Source organism: Ambystoma mexicanum, chromosome 3p, assembly GCF_040938575.1.
Source record: "Ambystoma mexicanum isolate Mex_15411 chromosome 3p, UKY_AmexF1_1, whole genome shotgun sequence".
Taxonomy (NCBI): domain Eukaryota; kingdom Metazoa; phylum Chordata; class Amphibia; order Caudata; family Ambystomatidae; genus Ambystoma; species Ambystoma mexicanum.
Genome location: NC_090925.1, coordinates 1,031,146,611 through 1,031,167,901, shown reverse-complemented (window position 1 = coordinate 1,031,167,901; position 21,291 = coordinate 1,031,146,611).

Sequence of the window (21,291 nt, the reverse complement as noted above, 5' to 3'; positions counted from 1 at the left end):
TGAGTTTGACCAGAGTGTGCCAAATACATTGCAGATGCCCAGTTTGTATAAGCTGATTCCGATCCCACTTCGGGGTCAGTAATGCGAGGCAGACATCTGCTTGTAGATTTCTGAAAATATGCCATTTTATTAAAAAAACTATATAAAGAAAATATCTTGCCTGCCCTACTATACAGAGGAATTCCCTACCGTCCTGATGCAGTATATTGTTCAGTCTTTCAAGTGAAAACACAATTGGGCACACACAACCTCTCTTTCAAGTAGAATTTAAGGTTAAAAGTTTAATAAAGAATTATATTGCCATATAACAGTAAAGTATTTAATTCTGACTTCCTTTGGGAATTACAATTAGGAACACGCAATCTCCCTTTTATGTAGTTTTCACTCTTCTTAACTTGTAACTCGTAAATAGACAATGTTAGGTATTCGGTAATGGTTTAGGAAGCGTTCCCTCTTTTTAATTAGGTGCACGCGATCACTCCATTATACAGCAACAGTCTTTAGATACTTAAACAATGGGTCACAAGCACTTAAGCTTCTCATGTGAGTATGTATTTCTAACGTTATACATGAGTCCTACAATTCCATTGTTAGTAAGACGTCTAATATACCAAACTGCTTTTACTCACATTCACAATGCATGAGTCAGTTAGCAGCTGGCTACAGCTGCCAGAAAGTGCTGTGAAGTGTATGTGAACACTGTGCTTCACTCACTGGCTTTATTGACAGTGGTCTTGTGGGTTGCACTGTGTTCCCAACTTCCTCTGCTGCTTCTACTACTTCTGGTTCACTGGAGACCCACACCCTTCTCCAGCACGCTTGTCCTCGGTCCGGCCACTTGATTTGGGAGTTCCTTTTTCTCCAGAAACCCTCAGCTTTCCTTCTGCTTCTGGCCTTATTCTCTTGCACTTCCACAGCCTTACAATCACTACAACACGACTCACATGGGGAAATCTCAGCCTCCTGCACATCGTCTGTTGCATAGCCTCTGCACTTAAGAGTTTGGGAAAACAGGACTCTCTCAGAGCTTGCAGGTAAAATCTGCTGTCTCCACGCTCTGGCGTCCCATCTGTTCTTCCATTTTCTTGTGATTTGCCAGGCTTGTACTTCTCGTCTGCTATATCTGATACAGCCAGCCTTCCAGTTCTTGTTCCAACTCCTTCTACTCCTCCTTTCCTGCTGGGGCCTTTTATGCCTCACAGGTTCAATGAGAGGCTTCAGGTGTAGGCTATTCGCCTTAATTGCCTGACTACTACAATGGTTATTAGGCTTAATTGCCTGACTACATCTGCATACCTCTTGCTCATCTCAGTACCTCTAGGATTCTGGGACCTGTAGTCCCTTTCAACAAAGTTACTTTTAAATTATCTGTAAAGGTAGATTTCATTCCATTACGGCTTTTAACAGAGGGACTATAAGAATAAGCTATTACAGAGGAAGATGGTTTAGTGAAGACAACATTTCCGGTGTTCCCTCTTCTGGTTGCACTCACTGATCGGACTTAATGCTCCTGTCAAGGTCCTCTGCCACCACTGGTTTCTTTCTCCCAGCGTGGTCCCTTGCGTCTACTCCCAGCAGTCTTCCGGGACTCGCGCACCCCCAACAGTGCTTCCTCTGCGACGCAGAACTCACACAACTGCTTTCCTTGGTCTTGCCGGCCTCCTTCTTACGGCTTGCAACCGGCCTCCAGCATCCTGTACCTTCACTTCCCACTGCTTACGCTCTGCACTTTTCCATGGGTATCAAGTGCTTCTCCTGCCACACCGCTACACTGGAGAGGTCTGCCTGCACCCAGCAGTTTCTGGGCGTTCCACCAGAGCGGACTCCATTTCTTTTGGGATCCCAGCTTTTAAAGTTCCCGCCTCCATTCTCATTAAAAAAAAGGACTAGACCGCTGACCATTAAAGTGGTAGTCCTGCTTTGCTCTTGTTGTCCTCCTTCTCGTCCCAGTACTTGGCTGGGGTTGACAGGTGTTTGCTTTCACAAAGTGAGGATGTGTTGTTCTAGGTGAACTCTTGTTCGTCGCAGTAGCACACTGGTGTAATTTGAGGAATAAGTTACGGGAATCACAGGTAAAGGGCTGACAAAAGCCTACAAAGGCTTGAGGGGTTGGAGGGTTTGTTGTGAAAGGGAAATGGTGGGTACCATGTCTCAACCAAGTACGTCCTCTCCCCACTCTGCAAGTCTCCTCCACCCAGGTGATCCTCCGTCACATATCCACAATCAGGGTCGGGATCCAAGAGCAATGGCCTTTCCCTGGCCACCTGAAAAAAGAATCCCAAGGAAAAAGAAGTGAGGACGCCCTCAGGTTCCACACAATGTCCAAATTCATGTCTCATGCCCATTTGGACCGGAGCGTATCTAGAGGCACCGAGACTCAGCTTTGGAGCAAGCTGTATAAAGTGCAAACCATGCCGTGAGCGCTGTGCACAGTCATACTGTACTCTAGTATGGAGTCGTTCTCAGACTGCACTGGGGATTCGGCACACCACCCCCCGAATGCTCTAAGCAGACAAATGTATTGCAGCCACTGCACGGACCTACGCTGCACAATTGCAGCAATATCATCCACCTACAAAAAGTTCCCATCCAGGTACATGTTGCCCACAGAGCTAAAAACCACTCTGCTGCCACCATCTATCTGTGGCAGTATCTACTCTGGGGAAGGCCTGTATCCAATTCTATAAGAGGTGGGGGGGCACTATGATAAGTATGGTCCACTCCCAGCAGTTTCCATATTTTCCACCAGGCCATAGCAGTCAGACTTGCAGGGACGAATAAGTATGGGTCAGCAAATCAGGGAGAGAGCATAAGGGACCTAATATCACAATTCTGTGTGGAATATCTTTCAACTTTAACTTGTGGGTTAGGTGCGTCATGTAGAAACCAATGGACCGCAAACTAAGCCTGTGCCACTAGCCAGAATAGCCAAAAGTCAGGGGCGGCAAGCCCACCATGTGCGTAAGGTAACGACAAGGTGCTCCATTTAAGACGCACTGCTCTGGAGTGCCAAACAAATGCATTGATACTGACTTCAAGCTGCTTAAGAACTCAGCACCAGACCATAGCAGTATGCTCTGGAGGAAATAGAGGAATTTGGGAAGAACTACCATTTTGAGCCAGGCTATTGTATCTGCAAAAGACAGCAGCCGCCGTGCCTACCCCTGTAGCTTGAGAGCAATATGCAACATATATACGGCATAGTTACGGGTCAATAAAGAGCTGTTTTCTAGTCACTACAATACCCAGGCATCTCATCTCGCATGGGGCCCAGTTGAAGCCGAGCATGTTGTTCAGTTTAGCCGCAGCATCAGTCAGGGGGAACATTTCCAACTTGCTGCAATTTATGCACCGACCGGACAGCTCCCCGAGCGCAGGGATAACACGCATTATCAGGGACATGTTAATCTGCGGGTCTCTGGCAAACTCTATTGCATCATCTGCATAAAGGGATATAATTTCAGGTTGGCCAGTCATCCTAATGATTCTTTGTCTATGTTTATGCCTAATGAAATCTGCTAGTGACACTATGGTGATGGTGAATAATAAGGGTGAAAAAGGGCAGCCCTGATGCGTGCACCTAGCGATGTATATATCGTGGCTGAGAGCATCCCATTTGAGTAGACTCATGCCAGCGGTGGTGTATACAGTAGGTGTACAACTGCTACAAAATTAGGGCCAAATTGACGTTTCTCTAAGGTGGCATACATGAATTGCCATGAGACCAAATCAAAGGCTTTTTGTATGTCAACTGTAACCGCCACCACTTGAGCTCAGGTTTATCTGTGCACAGATATTAAAGAGCCAGCACAAATTGAGAGCTGTCGATGATCCAGGTATAAAACCTGACTGATCAGGATGAATTATATGGGACATGTACGAAGTCAGGCGCATAGCCACTATCTGGGCAAAAATGTTGACATTAAAGTTTATTAACAAAAGAGAGCGGTGTGACCCACATTCCTCCGCTGGCTTGTTGGGCTTCAGAAGGATGCTAATAACCACCTCCCTCATGGTGGTGGGAAGCGTTTGCAAGACAAGACATAAACCAATACGGGAAAAGGAGTCATGTACTGAGGAGTAGAAGGAATACTCTTGGATACAATGGTTAATGGGCCTCCACACATCCATCATACCCACACTGTGACTCCGTTCTGTATCATCTGGGGGCCCTTGTGAGCATCCTCAAGCTGAACAGGATTCCCAAGGCCTTTAATGTAACAACTCAGGCACGTGAGCACACCCATACCCACAGCACAGTACATATCTGTCCTTCACTTGGTAGCTGTGGCTGAGCAGTCAGACTTCCCTCAAGAAGAGTTAGGCAGTATACAGAGTATTCACAATAGGTCAAAAGAACACAGTAGAACAAGCAAACACTGACCAGAGCTTGGTGTAAAAGAGATATGATTATTTATTTAAAACCACATCTAATAAAACACACAGGCACTAATATTAAGCAGTTCAAAAACACGGTCACTAAAAGATATACACTCCCTTAAAAGAATATTAGACAAGTCTTAAGTAAAACCCCACTTATTTTCAGACAGCGGTGAGTGCTTAACGCAGATGGCACTCTAATAATTCGGTTTAAAAGGGAGGGAAAGGCAGAGTATAAATTGAAACAGATCCCAACACTTTCACAAGAACACAGCAAGAGCGGAAGGCAGAATCAAACCGTGAAGTTAGAGTTCAGAAAGCCGGATCCACTTTAAGAGGATCCAAACGAAAGGTGTCCAAGGTCCCACGGTTGAAAAGTGCACAAAAGTCTCGAAAAGGTTCAGAAAGAGTGGACCAAAAGAAAGGGACCAGTTAGATGGTCAAGGCGGCTAGCCCAGTCCAGAAGGTTAAGGGGTTATTATTACCTTGTAGTAATCTTTAGAAAGGGAGGCCTGGCGGACACGGTACCTTAAAGTGGTGAGAATACTCCAGCGGGGGCAGTTGTTCCTGGCAGCGGATGCAAGTCGGTGCTTCGTCCGGGGGAAGAGAGGATCTCGTTGGGGAGGAAGACAGGAGTCCGTTGCACTGCCAGGGAAGAAACCACCCGCAGTTCTCAGTTAAAAGGAGCGGTCCTCTTATTCGCGGTCCAGTGGTAAGTGGCTATCCGGTTGCCGGGGTGCTTGGCACAGACAATTCGACCACAAGACATCCTGGGATGCGAGGAAAAGAAGGTAAACTGGTTGTGCCCACCAGTCAGAGGAAGAAGACTCTCCAGCCGGGAGATCTTCTCTGTCGTCGGGAAGTGGTGAGTCGGTTCCGCAGGGCTCCACCGGTGGTGTCGTCGTAGCAGGTCGGCTCAGCTTCTCCCTCGTCGGATTCTCAGGTCCTGTGGCGACTTCTGAAGTTACAGTCCCAAAAGGCCTGCTTTTATGCAGCACACCCCCATTCACTCAGCCTAGCTGTCAATCAAACATGCTAAGTGGTGGCCAATCACACAAGAGTGCGACTTGAGTTACCAAGGTAACTCAGTCCAGTGTGCCTAAACCCCCTCCCACACCCTCTGTGGTACCCAGACAGAGTGGGACCTCTTTTGGAGGCTTCTGTGGAGAAGCCCGCCAAAAAGTGGAACAAAGGGCTCGACTTGGGTTGGAGTCACAGAAGAGAACACAAACGCCATTTTAGAATCGAGTTCTGGCAAAAAATACCAACCGGCGAATTAATATTAAATAAATAAACCGGTATGTTCGAGGCTATGAGAATTAAATAATTAAAGTTGGTAGCCTCGAACAATGGGAAAATCCCATAGAGATATATTTGCGGTCAAATATAAAAAGTAGTATCCACTGCCACCAGCCAAAACTCGATCAGGGGGGACGGAGACGTGCCCCCTCGACTAACAGACCCCGGGGGAATCGAATTGCCCCGACCAGTACATCCACAATATGATGGTTTGTACTGGTTTCTGTTCATAATTTGGGACTAGTAAAGCCAATGGTGACTTTACATGCCCTGGGAGACAGTAGTCAGTCCAAGGGTATGGAGTCTATTGTGGGGTGTCACTATGACACCCCTGTGTCACTGCACTGAGGGTGCTGTGTAACACACATAGTAAAAACACATGAGACCCTATGGAGTAAAAAGACCCCATAGCCCATAAAACACATTAACAGTCAAAGGAACCCCTCAAATCATGTCCAAGAGTGTGAAGAAAAGAGACTCACTCTTGGCAGGAGAAAAAAACAAACTCCAGAAATCCAGCAAAGCTGCTGGGGGACTCACTAGGTTAGGAGATTCAGCCTAAACAAATAATTCTCCCTAACAGTCATCCCACAATCACTGTCTGCTAATCGATAGAGCTGCTACTGCATGACAAAGTGCATTTTGAACCCCAACTTTATACCCCACAAACAGCACCCTCATCTCCCCCAAATGGAAAGATGGGACCCCGAATCCAATCAACGCAAAGAACTCTGCAACATCGCTTGGGGAGGCTAGCACACGGGTGATGACCCGGGACCTATGAAAGACCATTGGAATATGAAGCATTAAACAGAAATATTTCTCCCAAGACAAGTGGTAGAAAGAGAGCAGTGTAATGGTACCACTAGAAACACAATAAAGACATATAAGGGCCATCAGAGCACTTGGAGTTGAACAAATCTTGATTTCCAGGGCACGTTGTAAATAAACAGCAAACCAAATCCGAACCAGGGCAGACGCTGACTGCAAAGCGTCATGACCCAGCAGAGTGTTTGTTTAGGAACTTCATGGCTTCCTCCAGGAGTGTGAAGAAGTATGTGTTACCCTTACATTGACTACGCAACTTACAAACATTGCATATTTCATCCCAAAGTCGCAAAGCCTCTTCTTTACTGCCAAAATTATTTTCATTTCCTGCTACACAGCCACAGAGAAATCAGGGTAAATATGGAGCTTTCTAGAGCCCAAAATAATCTCACCTTTCTCAAAGGGAGCATGCAGGCTCATGTCCATGTCTCGGTAGCAAGTCTCAGCACTATGAATCTGTGGGCTCGCTCCACCGCACACTGTGATGATAGCTTAGGGTTGCCAAGTCATCCGTAGCGCTGTCAAGGTAGTTCTCAGGGACCCCAATAATCCAGACACTGTTACAGCGCAATCCAGATTCCAGCTCGTCATTGTTCTTGGTGACCAATTGGATTTGCTTCTGGTTTCAGACTCGATCAGTCGCAAGTCCACTTTCTCAAATCGTGATTTGATAGAGCCAATCATGGCCATCAAGCCAATCGTGCCATTGATGTCGCCCAACTTAGTATTGATAGCAGAGAAACCCTCCTCATGTTCAAATAGGAATTGTAGTCAGAAAACTATATTCACTGCCCGTGTTGCTGACTGGTGAGTGATGGACACTAGTATGCATAATCGTATTCCCATTGCGTTTACAAGTCCCTGGCTTTGAATTAATAATATACATTTCTGATTAGAATTCCTATTGGAAGTTGTGTTGTGGGACTATTCCATGCAAAAATTCGAGCTCAAATACCCAGAGAGGACAGAATCTGAATCGAGTTTATTCTTACAAGAAGTCGATTAAAATACACAGCAGAGGATACACAGATAACAGATAAAATTGCCTTGAAGACAGCCTGGGGGTCGAAACACGCGTCGGCTGTTGCGAGATTGGAATAAAAAACACGCCTTTGCAATACGCACTGAGACATTTGCTATCTTGTATTTGATCTTATCCATATGACTGTACAAGGTTATAGCGCAAGTTCATCAGCATCTTATAACATTAACAATTAAGTCTGCAAGAACTCATCTACCACGATAATTGGCCACAATATATATAGTTGTAGCACAGAATTCTTCACAAAGGAGAAGAGAAACATCCAGTTTTTGTATGCTATGCTGGTGAATGCACCACCTTGCCACCCACTGTACTTTCTTTTTCAGGTTCAATTGCTGTTAGCTGCGTTTCTTGAATTATCACTATGGAGCCACCCCACCCACCACACATTTAAATGTCTAAGTGACCTGTTGTCTTTTAATGGGATAGCCCATGCATCATTTGCTCTATGAGATTAGTTTATCAACAAATTATCAGTAAGAACAGAAAATGAAAGAGCCACTAGCAGAAGCATATAGCGAGTCTTCAGCATTACAAAAAGAGGCAGATCAGGAGTTCAATAGTAACCTGTTGGTGAATGAGATCAAGTCAAATAATAGGTATGCCAACAACACCCAGATCTATCTTCAGTGGACATTGCAGGCTGGGAGTGCCTTGGTGCCAATTTGAGTCTTCTGTTTCCCTTAACCTCAGTCCCTCTAAAACCAAGTTCCTCTTGGTTTCCTCTGCTTCCCTTTCGCATTTTCAGGATTGGTCAAACCCAATCTCTCCTTCAGGTATCATTCCTACTTTGGTGTCTTCTGTTAGATCTCTGGACTCATCTCTTGATTCTAAGCTTAACTTTAAATCACATGTTTCTTCTAATTCACGTTCATGCTGATTTCAGTTCTCCTTACTAGGTAAGATCAAATCTTGTATTCCTCCCTTAGACTTTCACATTGTTGTCTAGGCTTTCGTCTTATCTAAACAGGACTATCAAAATGCTGTTTTATTTGTCCCATTTTCGACTGGCCCCTTTAATACGCTTTTGTCAACTCGTTTGTTAACAGGCGTGCGAATGTTGGAGCACATAAGGTCACAGTTCCATCTCTTGGAGCCCCCGGTCTGCCTGAGTGTAGGACTGACAGGACCAGCGCTGAACGATTGCCAAACCCCATGAGAGAGCAACTAGTTGGGAACTACCAGGTCCCAAAGAAACAAGATATTTGGGAATGCTGCTCCCACGATTCATCAGGTTTCGAAATCTAAAACCAGGGCTGTTTTTAAGGGATTCCAAAAAAAGGTATGCAATGAGGAAACACTACCACACCCAGTGAGGCCCCTGAGTCAACTAGTGTGGCTCCTTGAAGGAAAACAAATATCTTTAGCCAGCCCCATTTCCCACCCTTCCAGCAGCAGTGCTTGTGAAATAGAACAGGTTTTGCCATGTCCTGCAGCATTTAAAAAGAGAGAAATACTTCCTCACACCTCCCCGAACTAAAACTGATTTTGCACAGGTGGGAAATTACTAGAGGTTTTCCTGTCCTAAGTGATGGTCTTTCAACAACAGAAACCCACAAAACAAACTTCCATTTATAATCTTGCATGCAAGGACTACGTTTCCCCAAAAAGTGTATGCAATAGTCATATGTTTTTCCTTTGCTTGATAAAAACCTTTAACTTCATTCCAGTGTCAGTAGTGTGTTCCCTCAGCCATGTGACACCACTTTAGAGCACTTTCCAAGATCTCCTTAAGGACTTATAAAGCCGTGATGCTGGCAGCCCCATTATTTAGTAAACAAACTTTACATTTCTAGAAGGCTCAGGCGCACTAGAAGTGCAGATAGTTTGCAGCTAAAAATACTTCAAACATTCCTGTGTTTTTTTCGGTATCAGCTCATCGAGCATTAAGCCTTTCTTGTGCATATTCGCTTAATGCCTACCTTTTTTCTCTAGCCATTTACCCATTTTTATTTATCTTTATTACATTCGTTATGTATTTTGTACTGTGTTTTATTTTTCCTGCACAGCGCCCAGTTGCCTTTGGGTTAGGGTAGGTGCTTTATACATGTTTTAATAAATAAATAATAAAAATAAATAGGTGAATGTACCTAGGGGCAATAGGGAAGAGGGAAAGTTGAGGGAGGAACAAACATGGTGAAGATAAGGTTGAAGATGGCATAAAGACCAAAGGAAAGACCATATTATTTATCAGGCAATAAAGCCACAAAGAACGCCAGGGACCAACACGCTAATTCCAGTGCTCAGGCATGACCCGCTATGGAATAACATTGTTTGAAATAGACACTGCAGCAGATATATCAAATAACAACTGAGGACATTAGTTCCACTTCTGTCAATAATCAACTTCGATCATTAACCAACCTTACTGAAAAGTCCAAGGAACTATGTAAGATAAAACGCATGTGAACATTTACAGCATATATTAGGAGGAAGTTATTTTGAGCTATAACCAAATCAAATTACAATGATATCGGACGGTATGTTAATGGACCATACACGAAATTGTGGATTAAGAACCGTTACATGTCATTCGAATAAGTTCATTATTAATGACAGCAAATTTAAGATCTCCATGTGACTATATAGACATATATATTTATATAGATAATGTATTCAGTGTTATGCAGCAGAAAATAGAGTAGTGTAATTATAAACATAATTACACGAATACCATTGTACTGGCTAGGCAATGAGTCGGTTACCTAGTGACAGTTTCCAAGCATTTTTTGTGCTGAAACGACCATCACATCAACTTAAAGCCATTGGTATGGATGGTGTGTTTTTAACTACAATCCTGTCATAAAAAAACTCCACGGTGATAGGGGCATGGTCCCATAGGGATATCGGCCCCATCTCCACCGTGCGTCTAGTTTTGTGGAAGGATCTCGAGAATAGAATGCAGTCTATGTGGGTATATGTGGCATGGACATGGGAATAGAAGGAGAACTCCCTCCGGCCCTCGTGCTGTCTGCACCAGGAGTCCCCCACTCCCAACTTTCATTATCTTGTTAAGTGCTGTGGAGGAGAGTTGGATGCCCACCTTCGAGCGGTCAGGCACTGTCCGCCAGAGAGTTCAGGTCCTCCCCCAGTATGAAGTAGCCCTACGCAAAGTGGGATATCATGGGAGCCACCGTGGCCAGTAATAGATCATGGTTGGAATTTGTAGCGTAGATTGAGCCTAGCGTTGTCCGTCTGTCCCCCATCTTGCCTTTCCCGAGTAACATCCTGCCCTCTTTGACCTGCCAAGCCTGAAGGTCCCTAAAGAGGCAGCTCTGTTTGACAAGTATCGCTATTACAGCCTTCCTCACGAGAGAGGAGAAGAACTGTGTCGGGAATATTCTGGTCTACAGCCAGTTTTCATTTCTGGCCACCAAGTGGGCTTCTTGCATAAACCCAAAGTCCACTCGCTGGTGTTATATCAGCTGCAGGAGGTGCAAACTCTTATAAGAATTGAGACCCCTTTTGTTCAATTATAGTATCCTAACCTTTTCCCTGGGTGATTACTCCATCTTCCCACACTCCCTATTCTGAACCACCCCCACCCACCCTTTAGTGCCACTGCAATCGTCATCCCCCGTTGGTCAGGTATAATTAACATACCTGAATGGAAATCTTTCCCCACCATTCTGGTCGTTCCTACCCGACCTGTGGAGAAGCCCCACTCCACCCCCCCTTCACATATAATACGAACATGAATATTTATGTATTTAGATTTGTAAAGCGCACTAACAGCCCAAGGGCATCGAGGCACTGTTGCAAGAAATCGTCTTAGTTACATTCTGGTTATTTGCATGACATCGTCTTAGTTACATTCTGGTTATTTGCATGACATCGTCTTAGTTACACTCAGGTTAATTGCTCATGGTTACAGTGAGCTTACAGGTAGAACAATCCTGGGTAGATAATGTTGATAGTCCAATGAGAGCACATACATACATAGAAGGTTACAGTTTTTAGATTATTGTTCAGATAGATTATGAATAACACGCTATCAAGGAAGGAACGTTCTGTCTACCTAGTGTGATGGAGCCTGAGAAACTGTTAGATAAACAACATCGTTTCTAGTGCTTTCTTGAAGGCTAATATCAAATAACATCCATCTCCCTCCCATTCATACCTCTCCATGCAAGTCCTCGCTCTTCTGGTCCATGCCAAGCCCTCTTCTTAAGTCCCCCTCGCATCTTCCTACCATTTTGTGAGAGGGGACCCCTTTGTAGGACAGAGCCACATGTGGAACAGAGCCTCAGGCTACGAAGGGCTATGAAAGCAGAATGTTGCGTGGTGAAACAGGATTCCCCGACCACGAGGGGTTGTAAGCGCAGTCACAGAGCCCAGTACGGGGGATTGCCTATGGCTGGGTTCCCCAGACAGCATAGGGGAGCAGCAACCCTCCCCTTTTTGGGATGAATTGTATTATGGCCACACTTACCTGCAGTCTGAGTCACGTGCTCTGACTCGAGCAGAACCAGTGCTTCTTGCTCGCAAAAACAGCCGCAACACAACCCGGGCACCGGCCACAATGGAAGGATCAAGGGATCAGGTACTAAGCAACAGGGCAACGGCAGCACATGGATATGGGGGCCATGGGAGTCCGTAGTTCAGGAAGGAGCGGGGCCACGGTATTTCAACTCACCAGCAACAAGGGTCCTGATTGGTCAACGAGACCACCTCTGCTATAAAAACCTGCAGCACGGTTCCTAGCGTGATTCTGTTTCTGAGTCTTGTAGGACACACATGTACCAAACAAGGGAAGAACCTTCGCCTGGGCCTATTAAAAGCCTGGGGCTCTTCGACTCAGAAAGAAGACATCCATATTTTCAACAAAGAGGGACAGAACCTGACTTTAAGGTATTTAAGGTATTATCTAGAAAGCTGTGTTCCTGAATAACAGATTTCATTTTGTTTGACCGCACTCGTCTCCAGTGTTGTCTGTCACAAATTTAAAGCGGTACTCGGCCCTGCCACTCCCCCTTCAAGGGATGTCACCCTGGTTTCTCTCACATCTCCTTCCCTCTGGATTTTTTCCGGTGGCCTTTTGTTTCCTGTGGGGCCTCCTTGTTTCCAGACACGGCCTCCTGCGGTCAGTCTTCTCAAGTTAGTTTAGTGGGATACCCAGGAGCCTGCCTCCTTCCTGTGCCTCAGTGATCCTGTGCTGGGCCCCTTATATTCAAAACCGGCTGGGTGCAGCCACATGTATCTGATGTTTTCCTCCCACAATTTATCAGTTATTGGTTACAAAGGCTTATGCTGTTGCAGCGTCACCCCCACCAGGTCCTGAAACATCTGAACCATGTCGCCTCCCATCTGGAGGGATCCTTATTCTTTGGACACTTTGAGGGGCCTCTCCTCAAATCGGAATGAATGCGGTTTAAGAGGATGTCCCTTGGCTTTTGTTTCCTTCTCCCTGTCTCAGGCCCACCCTGTGGGCTTCAGTCCGATCCATATTGTACTCCAGTTCCCCAGGTAGCAGCTCTTTAAAGATCTTCTTCAAGAGGCCCTCCAGCTCATTCCACTCTTGACCCTCATTCAGAAACTTGAGCCTGATGTTCCCCCTCGTTGATCTACTTTCTAGATCTTCACATTTCCGCGTCAGTTCCTCCAACAAGTCCAGCAGATCTTGGATGGTATTTCATAGCTTGTGGATCTCTCACCGATATCGTCTTCACCGCCTGCACAGTGACGTTGATTGTCTCACAAGTTGGACACCTCTTTCTGTATCGCTGAAACAGTCTTGCAAATGTCATCTCTCAATTAAGTGATACCCTGAGTCAGAGTCTTTCAGGCTCATTATGGTATCAACAAGGTCTTCTCTAATGAAGGCGACCGGGTTCAAGGCACTTTCATTCCCTGCTGTTTCCATTCTTGCTGCACCTTCTGGCTAGGTGCTCGCCGGGAACTTTAGGAACAAGTCAATACACCCTGTGGTGCTCTTCTTGGGGTGTTCAAGCAGGGGCACTGGTGTACATGGACTCCCCATGATACGAACCCACCAGGCAGCCCAGAGGCCATTCTGCCAGTACTTAAAAGTTAAGCTAAATGAGTTCCTCCCATCCTACATAAATACCTGGCACAGAGCTCTGAGAGGATAAATGGCTCATAATCTGGAGAGACGCCTGCAAATCCTCGACTAGTCCCAAACCCAGTATGCAGAAAAAAGCTTTGAAATTATCTCAAGGGTGTATATCACCCCAGGTAAAGTGAACCATATGTCCAAAGGCACAACAGGGATGTGTTGGTGAGGCTGTGAGGGGTAGGCAGGCACCTACATGCATATATGGTGGGACTGTCCAAAACTGCACATGTAATGGATGGACATAATACACCTCCTAAACTATATGTAAAAAAAAGGTAATTTTCTGTGTACCCCTGAATAATGCTTACTCTAACATACATACTAGTAAAGGAAATAAATCTATACTCCTGACAACGCTCTTGGTGGTTAGAAATGTTATTTCTGCATTCTGGAAATCATCAAGGATACCTGAATTGGAAGACTGGTGGAGCAGAATGTGGACGTCCTTGATATGTGAGAAGATGACATGTTTTGTACATAATTGTATTAATCTCTTCTTTAGGAAATGGAGATGTTTTCTAGAAAATGTTAAGGCGCCAAACAAGGACTTTACTCGCCCCAATCAACTTAGAGCATTGGGTCTATTGGACACTCCCTGAATGATTTGTCTCAAATTACCTCCTTGGAATGAATGTATTGACATTATTGATCTGCCCCTTGAGACTCAACCATTTAGTCACCCTTGTATGTATGCCATCCTTTTCCACATGATGTAATTCCCCAAAACCTAACTGCTGGTTTTGTAAACATACTTGTGGGCTCCGGCAGTGATGAAATGATGGAAGAAATTCTGTGCGAGTTTTAAGGTCTTTGTTTTAAGCTACAATCTCTAAAAGACTATGCAAGTCCCATTTCTTTTTACTTCCCTTTCTTTCCCTTCTTTATTATCCTCTGCTTATGCTCTATTAGCATGACATTTTTTTGGGTATGTAGGGAAATTGTTGCCAGCAAAAATGTAGTCTTTGAAAAAGTTGTGGTGAAAATGGGAAGACCCCAAAAGACCCAAAAAAACAAATGGGAGGGTTGACCGAATTTCGGCCATACGGAATTTACATACTGCTGAAAATGTCTACCAAGTCTCCCATTCCCTTTGCATTACAGTGAAGAATGGCAGCGGGGGCCGCAGGGGTTTTCCCCGCACCTTAGTCCACTGTAATGTGAGCGCGGTTGCAGTGGTGCCCCCTGCTCCGGTCTCAAAGTTTACCACAAAAAAAAAGAAAAGCGGACCCTTGGCGCTGGTTCCCATACACGCAAGTGAAGGGAACCAGCATCACAGAGGGATGTTGGAGACGGCGGCACACAAGGAGGTGTGCAACCCACAGGTAAGTAAGAGGGTCGGGGGAAAGGGGATAGTCTGAAATGTTCGGGGAGACAAAACCAAAAGTTATTTTCTGTAAAATAATTTCGTTTTTTTCTCCTTTGAATATTTCAGCTTTGGTTTAATTTCAGTAAATCGGTGAAAATACCTAGGAAGTGAAACTTTGCCAAACAAAAAAGTCACTCAATTCGGATGAAAAGTAGCCAAAAATGTAGTGCTGCTAGGGTAATTGTTAGGCTTGAGGAGTGTTTTGTGGCCTTGAGATTGCCTGGTTTAGGGCTAGGACAGGGGTTAGGATCAGGATAGGCGGTAGGTTTAGAATAAAGACTTTGGTTAGAATTAGGGTAAGAGTTAGGGTCAGGGTAGTTCCTGCAGGGCTGGTGATGTTGGGGTTTGGTTAGTCATTAGGGTAGATTAAGTGTCAGTGTAAATGTTAGGGTATGGGTTATGCCAAGGCTAGAGCTAATAGAGTAATGGTTTAGGTTAGTGCTAAAGAAAGAGATCTGGAAATTGGGGAGTGCTGGTGATGTTAGCATAGGATAGGTGCTAGGATAAATCTAGTGTTCACGCAAAGTAGCATTAGGGTAAGGGTTAGAGTTGCAGCTAGGGTAAGGTTAGGATTAGAGCAAAGGTTTGGGTTTGTGTTAGGGTTAGGGCAAGGTCTATGTCGTTTGTGGCAGGGTGGTGATGAGGTTGGAATTAAGTGCACTGTTCCTTTCCTTTTCCATTGCTTTTTTATTGAGTAACATGCAAATCAAATGCTTTGACGCGCTGAAGGGTTAGTGTTCTGTAAGAGTTCAGGGTAGATATTAGAGTTAGGGCGAGGTTGAGGAACGGAGTTAGTTGCGATTGTGCAGGTTTTATTAAAGGTATGCGTCATTGTTAGGGTTACAGCCTTGCACTTTTTAGTATTTAAAAAAAGCTTTTTTGGCGACCTTATTACTGACAACTCTTTCCATCGATTGTATTGAACAACTACATTTTCTGAGACTACTTTTTGCTGGCTACATTTTAACATGACAGAATTTTCCTGGGGGCATTTTCACAAATAACCTTCCTTTTGACTTCCCTTTCTTTCCCTGCTTTATTATCCTATGCTATACTCCATTAGCATGACATTCTGTAAGCAAGTTTTTCGTTGCACATATTAGATCATATAAAATAATTAATAAAAAAAATGTGATTACAATTAGGCATTTAGATGAAGTCCGCCTAGAGAAGGGTGGTGGATGTGCCTGTATTTATAGTCTTACCAACATTGGGCAGTTGACACACAGCACACTGCCTCATTTGCTGTTGTGCCACAGAAGAAAATCCTGGCGCAGAGCAGTGGTTTTGCACTGCTGAGGTCATTCTCACCCTTCACCAATTGCACCACACCATCGTGTGCACAGGCAAAATAATGTGAGAACCATTGGTGCACAAAACAGCCATCTGAGGAGTTACAAATGTTATCAGAATGTAAGGAACAACCTCATAGTGTCCGTGAACGCTTTTCTGCATCAGACACATCACTCTGTATTTTGGAAAGTGTTTGAAGGGAAGTAAATGGAGATTACTGCATCAATTTGGTGTAACATGTGCAGCCTGAGTGCTTCCTTTCCAGGTGCGTCAGCAAAGGTGTTTCTCAAGGGCCACACATTTAACTCTCAAAACTTCTCTGAGTAACATAAGGGCAAATAAAAGACCATTTACATGGAGTGCATAAACGGAGTCCGCCCATAACAAATAATGCAAAGCAGGCTCATAACAATGGTATCCTTGGCACTGCAAAACTGGTTTCAATGTATGCTCTCTAATGGATGAGAAAGCGGGACAAAACAATCGAAAATGTGTCCAATCTGTAGCCGCTGCACGAAATATACATGATTGGACCTCTTTCCCCTAGGACCAGGCCGCCACCAATTTTCTCAAGTGAATACACGCCCTTGTGATAAGTATATGCTGAGAAGGATTCTGAGCCCAATACAGATACTTCTGGATACCTGGGCCATAAAAATCATGTATCTCATATTAGCAGACCTCATGATCTCAATGGCTCTCTCTTCTCTTCAAGACTGACAAACACTGGTTTTCATGTTTTTTTTACATCTACCATATAAAAGCATTAAATCGCGTCCACTGCCACCATTGAGCCTTAACATACGTGAGCCAGAGGATCTTCAAATGTGGTTTCCTAGGCACCGGATATTTAATTAGCTCATGAGGCAAAATGGCATTACTATTCCCCCAAAACTCTCAGCCAGTGACGTACAGGCTGGAATGCGATAAGATCACTAAGAAACCAACACCCCAGTTCTGGTGCACCGCAAAATTATGGGCTGACCTAGGAAGCCCAAAATGCTCTTAAAATAGGTGCTCTGCACCACCTGAATGCGCTCAATCTTGCCATAACCCCACAACTCCTTTCCCTACCTAGCAACAGAGGTGGCTTTGCCATTATAAACTTTGAACACAAGCTCAATCGGCTTTGTTTTGAACGTGCTCAAAGCTCTAGCAATACCAGCAATAGCCTGTTTAAATCTTATGGCCTGCTTATCATCATGCGCTTCAACCGTGAAATTCAATGGGAATCCGACTGCTATAAAAAACTAAATTGTCCACTCTAGGGATTAGCTCACCCTTGCTAAATATTGGCGAAACCTTCGGAGGGCGCTTCCCCCTGCAGCAGACCATAACAGCCAATTTCTGGCCATTTATTTTCAGGTCCAATGAATCCATAAATCAAGAGTAATCATTGACGAGGCACTGTAGGGCTCTAGGAGTATGGGCTAATAATACCATATCATCTGCATAATCAAATAATGGCAGATATCTATTACCGAGCCTTAGTATGCCCAGCGTAGATTTCAGTAAATGATCAGATCTTGCACAGCATTCCACCTAGTGATCCCGCTCCACAAGGCTTGGTGGTTCCTCCTTCTCCATCCAAGCGGCAATCATCTGGAATTCCCTACCATTGCACTTTCGCAACAATGGAAATCAACTGAAATTCAGGAAAGCCCTTAAAACCTGGCTTTTCCAGATACTCTCCTAATCCATTTCACCCCGAGAATACACTACTAATAAACCCCCTACATCAGCCACAACACAGAGGCCGGCAGCTCTCGCAGCGGTTCCACCAGACACACCACCACCAATTACACAGCAGCACTTCCACCGACTAGTACCACAGGTGGGTCAGCAGCTATCGCTGTGGCACACCCACAACATCTCACCAAGCGCCCTCCCGCCAGTCCACATGAGAGGCCACAAACAATGAGATAAGCAGCCCAGTGTAGTGCAAGCCCATCACTAATGAATCACTGCGATTGTTAACCTGCTTCGCTCATTCAGGGAATTCTCAATACCATACATGATTATCGAATCTAGGTCTAGCCTTCTTTCTTCGTTTATTATATGATGAAGCCTACTGCATTTTAAACATAGCCTTCCCTAAAACTGTGCAGGATTCTCGGGTCTGGGGCTGGCCTCCATCTCAGTTTACTCTATGCTGAAACCTACCACATTGTGATACCTAGGCCTCTCTCCCACTAAACAGGATTCTCAAAACTAGGTGTAAACCTCCATCTTGGTTTATTAATTGCGGAAACAATTGTGTATGAGCGCGACAGAAATAAAATATCAATATGAAAACATTGTGAAACCTAGGCCCATTGGTATAGGAACATCAGTTCTCGACCTGGACAAATATCGACTCGGCCGATCAATCATGCAGCTTACGGTACGTATATCTCACACCACTAGTGTGGACAAAGGCCGCAGGCACGGCCAAGCATCCATGCACGATAGAATACGGCTATGGCTAAGCTCCTCCGGTCTAGCCTCACACATAGCCATCCAGACTGAAACACCTGACGTACCTCAACACCTCTGCCACTCGCATACAGTGGCTACCAACCGAAAGGAACCCCTTATAGCAGGCCTGACACAGACTCTCTCAACAATAGAAATCTGTCTTTAACTCCCAATAGCACCCTCCCAGGTGTCTGACCTCTCCTGGGGCTGCTTAGTCGAGCCTTGCCAGCCACCAAAGTCTAAGAACGGTAACATGCACACATCCATCTCCTAAGCTGAACTCCCTAGAATTTCCAAACACATAGACTACAGTCATCAAGGGCGTTCCAACCGAGAAAAGCGCATTGAGGCCACACAAGGGGGAAAGAGCGCTATTTAAATAACCAAATACAATACAATACAATATAGGCCGTTCATGGAAGGGCATAAGAGCAGAGGGGCCAATACACAGTCCTCTCTCACCCCGTGATCCACCTGAAAAAATGTGGTGCAATGTCCATATACCCCACTCCTCACACACACCACTGTTGAGAGAATTAACCTCTCCAGAGCCCCTGGACAATTCATGGATCTGAGCACACCAAAACGTGTCACGATTTACCTTGTAGAATGCAGTGATCAGTTTCATAGAAGCCCGGAAAATAGGCTCATCCTTGATGTATAGAGAGTGGGCATTGTATAGTGAGGGTAACCGATTCATTAATGTATCCAGAATACACACCAGTAATTTGTGCACTTTCAATAACACTTCCAGCAGTGAATTTTTTCTTGTAAACAAGACCCATCAACAAAATAAATGGGATCAGAATTTTGCACTGGAACATCGAGGTCTTTTAAAGGAAAAGTGAGGGAAGAGGTCACAGTAGTCCAATCATGAGGGTTAGCATCTGTCAGACACGGCAGTAAAGAGGCAGGATTAAGAAAAGGACACCATGCCAGTGATATGTTTGTATTGTTCAATACAACCAGTTCATAATTTGTACAGTGAGAAGTGAACAAGTACTGAATTTTCATTTTCAATATTAGTTTCCGGAGAGAGTCAAGCAGAATGCAACACGCATTCTGATTGGTTCTCGCCGGGTCCTTACCCGGCCGAGAATCCTTTGATTCTTGGCTGGGATTCCAGCCGCTTTGTCCTCGGCGAGGGGCGTGGCAGCCCCTCAGCCAATGAGGAGGCTGGAAGCGGGGCCATCCCCGCTCCGAGCCTCCCCGCGGCTGAGAGGCTGCCTTCGCCCCCCGCCGGGGACTCGGGTAAGGCTTTTTTTTTTTTTATTCCCTTTCCTCCCTCCTCCTCCCTGCTCCCCCCCACGTACCTTCTTGTTCCTGCTTCCCTCGTTGGGGACGCAGGTACGTTTTTTTTTTTTGAACTTTTTTTTTTTTTAATCCCCTCCCCACTCGACTTACCTTCTTTTTGATCCTTTTTCGGGAGCGGACGCACTGGTGTGTTCCCAGCGCGTCCGCTCACGATGGCCGCCATGGAAAGGGAAAACTGACTCCGTTTTCCCTTTCCATGGCGCCCATTTTCTTGGTCGTTTATTTTTTTTCTCTGTCCCGAAACGCTGCAGCGTTTTGGGACAGAAAAAAATGCTTTTAGTGCCCCGGTCACGCACATAACGCAGGCCGGGGTACTAATAGCAATATGACCCTCACGGCGGGGCATTACTGACTCATGTATAACTATGGGCCCTGGGGCATTACCTGAGTCGGTAATGCCCCCACCGCTCGGGTCATATTGCTTAAATAAAGCTGTTACCATACGAGGAACTTCAACAATAATTGAAGGTCACATAATCACCTTTATTCGATTTAAAATCAATAGGTACAGATTATATATAGTTAAATAGTTCCAACATATAAAAAGGATAAAAGAATAAAAAAAATACAGGTTAGCAAGAATACTAAAGAATAAATAAAGTCTCAGTCAGGTCAATAAAACACAATACCACATGTAACAGTTTATACTAGTAAATTGCCAATATGCCAAGAGCTAATATTTTTCTTAAAAGTAGAGCAAGTAACCTAAGTGTATTTAGATTAGGGTCACAACTCTTATTTGGCTAGCTGTACACATTTTGATCCTGTGAGCCATGATCTATGAATATATTTAGCAAATGTACCCACAATATTTATATCATTGGTTTCTTTACAGAAGCTCACTACCTCCCTCCACAGACCTTTTGTTTTAATCCTGCAGAGATGCTAAACATATAGCTTCCTGTATCTAGTATAAATAGGACACCTACCAGAATGCGAGAGACTGTTTCGCAGGCAGTTTCACAGTATGGGCATTGGAGTGGCTTAGAGGCATCCCAAGTATTAATCAAACCAGCTAAGGACAAAATACCAAATCTGAATTTGATGAATAAGGATCTTGCAAGAGCTGGGGTAACAAAATGGAGATATTGCTCATAACAGAAAACGAGTTTGGCCTATCGATAGATTGTTAATCGTTTTGTCCAACATAGCATGCCAGCTTTATAATTTGCTCGCACCATGAGATGGAGGTACCTCCATCTTGTGCCATGAGGTCTTGTATAGCATCTCTCTATT